Consider the following 8,888-nt stretch of genomic DNA (forward strand, 5'->3'; position numbering starts at 1 on the left):
CATTAATCACTCACCCACTGTTGGACAGTTGAAGGAACATTGATTTTTGGCACAGCCATAAAGTGGCAGTTGATTTGGAATGTCCTAAGTTCTGAGCCAGTTTGAGAGCCAGGGAGACCACTGGTCACTTGGAGTGGTTAACTGCTTATCAGGAGGGCTCGAGGAGAGGCAGCTGACAGTAAGAAGATGCTAAGGAGGATGGTCAGAAGGTTGGGCTTTTTGTTGTCCTTCATATGGGTTTTATTTCATTTAGGCCAGAAATTAAACAATAGGTGCAAAATAAATTAAGTTTAGGTCAGGAATGAAAAGGTAGGGGTTGTAACTTGAACTAATTTTTTTTGGTGGGGTAGGGCTCAGGTACTTCTTCAGGGTATCAGTATTCTTGAGGAAATCTTGGCATAGGAGAATTTTAGAAAGAGTAGAAAGAGTTCTTGGTTTAGGGCTCCAGGGCATCATCTAGAGGACTCATGTGTTCAGGAATCTCTGTCCCCAGGGAAGTAACTACATTTTCTGTCTCAGATCCATCAGGCATCTGTATTGGCTTTAAATTTCAATTCCTTGAATTGTAAGATGTGGATGTCAGCCCCTGTTCTGCCCATTCTGTGGTGCTGATGTGGGGATCTTGGGAAGTAATGATATTTTCCTTGAGCTGCAAAGCATCAAATCATGCAAAGGAAGGAGAGTTTATGTCTCTTCTTAAATAATTGTTATCTTTACAACATAACATAGGCCATATTAACATCTACATCCCCAAACAGAAGATTGAGGTATAGTGGGGTGTAGATGCCTTTCACAGGTATAGCTTCTAAGTAGAATTTTATTCTAGGCTATGAGGCCCAGCCCCTGTGCACTGAGTAAATCTTCTCCACCTTTCTTTATGATCTCATCACAGTAAAGGCATTGTCTTTATAATCATTCAGTGAGGTTTTTAGTGTGCACCATCCTGAAGGATATTCCTGAACTCCAGCTCTCACTCAGATGGCTTTGATGTATGCACAGTGAAAAGGGAGATCAAAAATTTGAACTGAGAACACTCAAAATTCTCTCTTTTATTTTGAAATATAACATTGCATTATTGTGAACTATAGTCATTATACAATAAAACATAAGAAATTATTCCTAATATCTAATTGTGACATGAAACACATTCACCAACATATTCCCAGTCTCTGGTAGCTACTCTTTTCAACTTCTGAGATCAACATTTTTAGATTCTACATATGAGTGAGATTATTTTACTTAACATAATGTCCTTTAGGTACAACCTTGTTTTTGTAAAGGACAGGACTGGTCTCACCACAAAGTAACTTAATGACTATCATTGTACATTGCATACATGTATAAAAATGTCACAGTGGACTCAGAGAAATGTACATGTTTTATGTGTACATTCAAAAAAGTTGGAACTATGAAAAAATTACTAATTATCAATGGTTTTCTGCCAGTGAGATGTCAACATCAGTCTCTTACAATACATTTCCCAGGTTCTTGCCTCCCCATGCTCCTCAGAGGTCAAGATAATCTACTGCCAACCCCACACAGTGGGTCACAAGTATCTGCCTTTGTCTGGACAATAGGGTGCACCCTGCAGAAGAATCAAATGAAGGTACTGTGCAAATTCAATCATTTCCTAAATTCAAGAATAATGAATATAGGTTTATTCAGTGTCCCATATTTAAGAGAAAACTTTAAAAGTACTATGCAATATTCTTGCATTTTCTGTATGAAAATTTTAATTCATTAAGCCAATCAGGAGTTCTACAAGTACTCAGTAAAGATATATTTATATCTTAAAATTTGGTTCATTTGTAAAGACAAACAACATCTCAATGCGATATTTAAACATGTAGCCAAATTTTGAAAATTAGCTGCTATAGATCTCTTCCTGAAATAATGTCACCAGATTTTTTTAAAAAATAGGATTTATTTGAAACAGTTTTAGGTTGACATACAAACTGAACAGACAGTATATAAAGTTCTCAACCCTACCCCAGTTTCCTTTTTAAAAAAATGCTTTTAGTTGTGCATTATTTTTTTTGTGTTCTTTAAACCTTATTCTTATTTTTATTTTATTTTTTTTAATTTTTTATTGTTGGCTGTTCAAAACATTACATAGTTCTTGATATATCATATTTCACACTTTGATTCAAGTGGGTTATGAGCTCCCATTTTTACCCCATATACAGATTGCAGAATCACATCAGTTACACATCCATTGATTTACATATTGCCATACTAGTGTCTGTTGTGTTCTGCTGCCTTTCCTATCCTCTACTATCCCCCCTCCCCTCCCCTCCCCTCCCCTCCCCTCTTCTCTCTCTGCCCCCTCTACTGACATTCATTTGTCCCCCTTGTATTATTTTTCCCTTTCCCCTCACTTCCTCTTGTATGTACTTTTGTATATTAATTGTGCATTATAATTATGCATAATAGTTAGATTTGGTTTCCTTTTTTAAACAACTTGCCATAGTGTTATTTATTTGTTTATTTACTGCAAGGACTGAACAAATATTAGTAAATTATTCTTAACTACAGTCCAGAGTTTCATTATGATTCACTTAGTGTTACACAGTTCTATGGATTTGGATAAATGCATAATGTCATACATGCTAGTTACATGTAATTAATTTTCCTGTCATGAACATTCCCTTAACTTCACTTATAAATCCCTCTCTTCTTTGCCCAGCATTTTTTCTGTCTAGTTTTTTCCCCAAGAATTTCTTATAGTTTGAGTCATAGAGTATTCAGCTTTTTTCAGAATGACTTATTTCATTTTTTCAGTACACAATTAAGATTTTAAAATCTCTATAACTTTGTAACTGAAGGATTTTATTACTGAATAAAATTTCACTAGATACATGTAGTAGAATTCGTTGGTGCATTCACCTGTTACAGGGAATCTCATTTGCTTGTAGTTTGTGCAACTATAATTAAAGCTGCCATAAACATTTTTGTGCCCCCAACCCTTTTTATTTTTATTTTGAGACAGGGTCTCATTAAGTTCCTTACAACCTTGATAAGTTGCTGAGGCTGGCTTTGCCTTTGCAATTCTTTTGCTTCAGCCTCCTGAGTTGCTCGGATGACAGATGTAAATATCAACAGCAGGCCCTGTGTATGTTTTTGTGTGCATATATTTCTAAATTTTATATGAATGAACAGAATAATGGATTTCACTGTGGCATGTTTGTACATGAATATAACATACTTTGATCTATTCATCCCTTGACCCCCAGTTACCACCCTTACCCTCTCCTTCTCCCTTCTGTGAGACCCTTCCATTTGTCTAATAGTCTCCCTTCTATTTTGATGGACAAAGATTTTTAATTTAATGGGCAAATACCTAAGATTATGATTACTAACTTGAATGATAAGATTATATATTTTTTTGTAGGAACTTGGCAGGCTTCAGAAGAGAATCCATCTGGGTCTGGTGCTTTCTTTTATGAAATGTTATTAGTTGATGATTCAAGTTCCTTAATAGATATTCGATGGTTCAAATTGTCTTTTTCCTTGAGTGAGTTTTTGGTTGTTTTTGCCATTGAAGAATTGGCCCATTTCATCAAAACTATCAAATTTGTGGGCAGAGAGTTGTTAAAAATATTGCTTCATTTTCCTTCTTCTATTGTTTATGGACTCACTAGTGATATCTTTTCTTTAATTTAATACTATTGGTTTATTGTGTATTTTCCCTTTTTATGTGGGTATACTGGCTAGAGTTTTATAGAGTTTTTGGATTATTTTAAAGACCTAGATTTTAGGTATTCTGATTTTAGATATTGATATTCTTTTTCCCTTACTATTTCCCAAAATAATTGTTATTTTTCTTCTGTTTTATATTACAGTGATTTCCCTCTCTGTTTTTGTAAGATGGGAACTTATTGATTTTAGGTCTATTGATTTTCTATAATATTGTATACGGTGGTATAGATTTCCCTCTGAGCACTGTTTTAACTGCATTCAACAGAGTTTTACAAAGGTATGTTTTAATTTAATTTTGTTCAAAATACTTAAAAATTTTCATATAGGCTTTTCTTTGACCCACGAGTTTTGTACATTATGTTGTGTAATCTCCAAATATTTGGGGAGTTCTCTAGTTCTCTTTCTGTTGTTGAATTCTAATTTTGTTCCAGAAGCATATTTTATATTTTCCCACTCTATTTTGTTTTTCAAAATATTTAGTGAATCTACTCAAATGAATGAAGCTTACATGATATAATAGTGAAAAATATTAGAAATATATACATAATAAAAAAATGAATATAAATTAGTCAACTCCATGGACACTTCCAGTTAATCATTCATTCAAACCCAAATTCACCTTTTTCTTTATAGAGATAGCATACGTACATGACATAAACATTCTGGCTAAAAAAAAAAATCAGAGCTTCTAACAACATTCTCAAGTTTTAAAAATAGCATGGAAAATATTTCAGCAACAATATTCTACATAAATGTAAGTCCCTGATTTACTTTCATGATTTTATCTTGCCAGAAACATGGTTTGTTTTAATTTTTTAGTTTAAAAATTTTTTTTGGTACTGGGTATTGAACCCAGGGCTACCATTGAGCTATATCTCTAGCTCTTTTTATTATTTATTTTGAGATAAAGTGGCCCTAAGTTGCTGAGGCTGGCCTTGGACTTCCTACCTCAGCCTCCTGAGTGGCTGGGATTATAGAATCCATGGTGTCTGGGAGATTTTTATTTAAAAAAAAGATATTGGTGTCATAACACATTAGCTTATTAATAATTAAGGCACTTGCATACACTATATCTGAGTGTGGACAAAAGTTTTTAATATTGGTTATTTACTATTATGTTTTAAACTTTGAAAGTCTATTCAACAAAAGAAAATAGCACTACACATTCAAGTTTTTTTTTATAAAATACAATAAAAATTAATGATTGGTCTTTGTGGTTCCTAGTAATAAGTCATGTCTTATTTTTTCACATAGTATAAATTATATTTTTAAGCAGGACTACATTAAGACCCAGTAATTCTTAAACAATTTTTACCAGAAAACCACATAAATCCCAAATGTAGCAAAGGCGAACAATCTTTGTAGTGCACTTTCATATCATTGAAGTTGAAGCTGCTCCTTTTGGATATTTTTCCACTGGATGTGAAATAGATTGTTAGGTTTTCATTAGAGGTCTTATTATGTGAATTTTTAAAAAAATTTGATTTGTTATATATGACAACAGAATGCATTACAATTCATATTTCACATATAGAGCACAATTTTTCATATCTCTGGTTGTACAAAAGTAGTCACATCGTGTCTTCTTCGTGTCTTAATGATGACCATCACATTCCACCATATTTGTTACCCCTATGCCCCCTCCCTTACCCTCCCTCCCCTTTCCCCCTTTGCCCTATCTAGAGTTTATTTAATTCGCCCCCCACAGTATATTATAGATCATCATCCTTAAATCAGAGAAATCATTTTGATTTTTTGAGATTGGCTAACTTCACTTTGCATTATATTTTCCAGCTTCATCCATTTACCTGAAAATGCCATGATTTTATTCTCTTTTAATGCTGAATAATATTCCATGTGTATACATACCACATTTTCTTTATTCATTCATCTACTGAAGGGCATCTAGGTTGGTTCCACAGTTTAGCTATTATGAATTGTTCTGCTATAAACATTGATGTGGCTGCGTCCCTGTAGTATTCTATTTTTAAGAGTTTTGGGTATAGACTGAGGAGAGGGATTGCTGGGTCAAATGGTGGTTCCATTCCAAGTTTTCCAAGGAATCTCCATACTGCTTTCCATATTGGCTGCACCAACTTGCAGTCCCACCAGCAATTTGTGAGTGTGCCTCTTTACCCACATGCTCACCAACAATTATTGTTGTTTTTATTCTTAATAGCTGACATTCTGACTGGAGCAAGATGAAATCTTAGAGTAGTTTTGATTTGCATTTCTCTAATTGCTAGAGATGTTGAACATTTTTTCATATATTTGCTGATTGATTGTATATCCTCTTTTGAGAAGTGTCTGTTCAGTTCCTTGGCCCATTTATTGATTGGGTTATTTTTTGTGTTTTTTTTTAATAGAGTTCTTTATATATTCTAGAGATTAGTGCTCTATTTGATGTGCGTGTGGTAAGAATTTGTTCCCAGTTAGTAGGCTCTCTATTCATCTCACTGATTGTTTCTTTTGCTGAGAAGAAGCTTTTTTAGTCTGAATCCATCCCATTTATTGATTCTTGATATTAATTCTTGCACTATAGGAGTCTTATTGAGGAAGTTGGGACCTAAACTCACATGATGGAGATCTGGACCTATTTTTTCTTCTAATAGACACAGTGTCTCTAGGTTCTTGATTCACTTTGAATTTTGTGCATGGTGAGAGACAGGGGTTTAATTTCATTTTGTTGCATATGAATTTCCAATTTCCCAGCACCATTTGTTGAAGAGGCTATCTTTTATCCAAAGTATGTTTTTGTTACCTTTGTCAAATACAGCACCCCTTCATGTTCAAAAAACTAGAAAAACAGGGATAACAGGAACATATCTCAACATCGTAAAAACTATCTATGCTAAGCCCCAGGCCAACATCATTCTAAATGGAGAAACATTGAAAATATTCCCTCTAAAAACTGGAACAAGACAGGGATACCCTCTTTCAACACTTCTTTTTAACATAGTTCTTGAAACACTGGCCAGAGCAATGAGAGAGACAAAAAAAAAAATTAAAGGGCTACAGACAGGTAAAGAAGAACTCAAATTAGCACTATTTGCCGATGATACGATTCTATACTTAGAAGTCCCAAAAAGTTCCACCAGAAAACTTCTAGAACTAGTAAATGAATTCAGCAACGTAGCAGGATACAGAATCAACACCCATAAATTAAAGGCATTTCTGTATATCAGTGACAAATCCTCTGAAAGGGAAACAAGGACAACTACCCCTTTTACAAGAGCATTAAAAAAACTTGGAAAGCAACTTAATGAAGAAGGTGAAAGACCTCTACAATGAAACTACAGAATGCTAGAGAAAAAAGTTAAAGAAGATCTTACAAGATGGAAAGATCTCCCTTGTTCTTGGATAGGCAGAATTAATATTGTCAAAATGACCAAACTACCAAAAGCACTATACAGATTTAATGCAATTCCAATCAAAATTCCAATAATATTGCTCACAGAAATAGAAAAATCAGTCATTAAATTCATCTGGAAGAATAAGAGACCCAGAATAGCTAAAGCAACCCTTAGCAAGAAGAGTAAAGCAGGTGGCTCACTATACCAGAACTTAAACTATACTACAGAGCAATAGTAACAAAAACTGCATGGTATTGGCACCAAAACAGACTTGTAGACCAATGGTACAGAATAGAGGATACAGAGACTAACCCACATAATTATGGTTGTTGAGTGAATTTTTAAAAGAAAAAATGCTTCAGTTCTTCCTCAGTTCTCAGAAGAGGCCTATTTTTGGAAATCATAATCCAGGATGTTTTGAATAACCAAATGCTCTTTAGTAAATAAAATCTCTCAATGCAACTGTAATAAATAAGCATCTACATCCTTAGCTATATTACCAGTATATCGTGGAACTAAGTAAGATGGTTTTCTTGTTCCCACAAACCACTTACTTGTTATTTTAAAATTTTAAAATCTGTATATTTTCATCACTTTTTTGTTTTGGATGACCACCACCTTTTTATTACAGCTTAAGGCCAGTGTAAACCATTATCACATATTCTTCAAATTTGCTGTTAAGTAATGACTTTACAAGAGGCAACAAGTCTACTCAGCAGCCAAGTGAGATATTATTTTTATTCCTGTGAATTATTAGTGAGTACAGGCAGGCAGTCTACCACAATTCTAAGATCTTCTATTCTTACTAAATAAGCTACAAGTTCACTTATACTTCTCTTTGTCCAGAAAGTTAAAGCTACATTCAATCTCAAACTCCTGCTAAACAAAGCTTGGGCCATTGTTTCATGATCCAGAGAAACCTCAGGAAAAAAACCCACTGTATTTAGATGGTGAGTTTTCCTGTCTGTGAAGAACCAGAATCACTGGAGTTAACCAAATATGTATGATCATCATGGCATAATTTTGCAGTCAGGTAGCCTGCACAAGCCAGTTCATTTTCTTTATTTGCCATGTAGCAGTTCCCATTTATCTAGAGAGCTGTTTTTTTACTATAACAAGGATTTGGGAAAGGATGTTGCATTCAACTGTTGTATTTATAAAAGCAGCCAACTGTTTTAGAGATTTCTTAACATGCTTCATGTTTTTATTAGTGAAATTAGAGATCTTTTTTCTAGGAAGATCTTTCTTCAATGGAATGATCCTCAATATTATTACAAAAGTTTCATTTTTTAACATTGTGCGCTTCAGATGTCATAATCTCTTAAATTCTGGCACCTCACACCAGCACTGGTGCTGGCAAACCACCCACTGGACCGCCTAGAGCATCCGTTAGCTGCAGGGCCAGGCCCCACTCAGAGCCATTCAAACTCCCATTCTTTTTGTTTTCTTATGTCAAGGTATGTTTGATGGCCCTGTTGTCCATCTTGAGAAATGTTTCCTGTGACCTTGAGAAGAACTTATATTGTCTAATTGTTGAAGTGGCAATTGTACAAGTACCAATTAGGTCTGGTTGAATGATAGTGCTTTTTGAAGTTTTTAAAAAAATACTTTTCAGTTGTAGATGGACATAATGCTTTTATTTTATTTATTTATTTTTATGTGGTTCTGAGAATCGAACCCAGTGTTTCACACGTGCTAGGCAAGTGCTCTGCCACTGAGCTACAGCCCCAGCCCCTTTTCTTAGTTTTATTGGGGGTACTTCTATGACAAGGTACTAAATTCTTTGGCTTGAAATAACTGATCATATATATATATATATATATATATAAAATCAGT

At 34.3% G+C, this 8,888-nt stretch overlaps 1 long non-coding RNA gene and 1 pseudogene across 1 annotated transcript in view; one reads left to right on the top strand and one right to left on the bottom strand.

The window, feature by feature from the left end:
• Window positions 1-359: 359 nt before the first annotated feature.
• LOC107154673 overlaps window positions 360-8,888 on the top strand; it is an 18,839-nt gene continuing 10,310 nt past the window's right edge. Inside the window, exons 1-2 of the long non-coding RNA XR_001505101.2 lie at window positions 360-1,606; window positions 3,843-3,976. This is a non-coding gene — a long non-coding RNA (uncharacterized LOC107154673). The remainder of the gene's footprint in view (window positions 1,607-3,842; window positions 3,977-8,888) is intronic.
• LOC107154566 lies at window positions 7,466-8,367 on the bottom strand (annotated as a pseudogene).

Source organism: Marmota marmota, unplaced genomic scaffold (genome assembly GCF_001458135.2).
Source record: "Marmota marmota marmota unplaced genomic scaffold, marMar, whole genome shotgun sequence".
NCBI classification, from domain to species: Eukaryota; Metazoa; Chordata; class Mammalia; order Rodentia; family Sciuridae; genus Marmota; species Marmota marmota.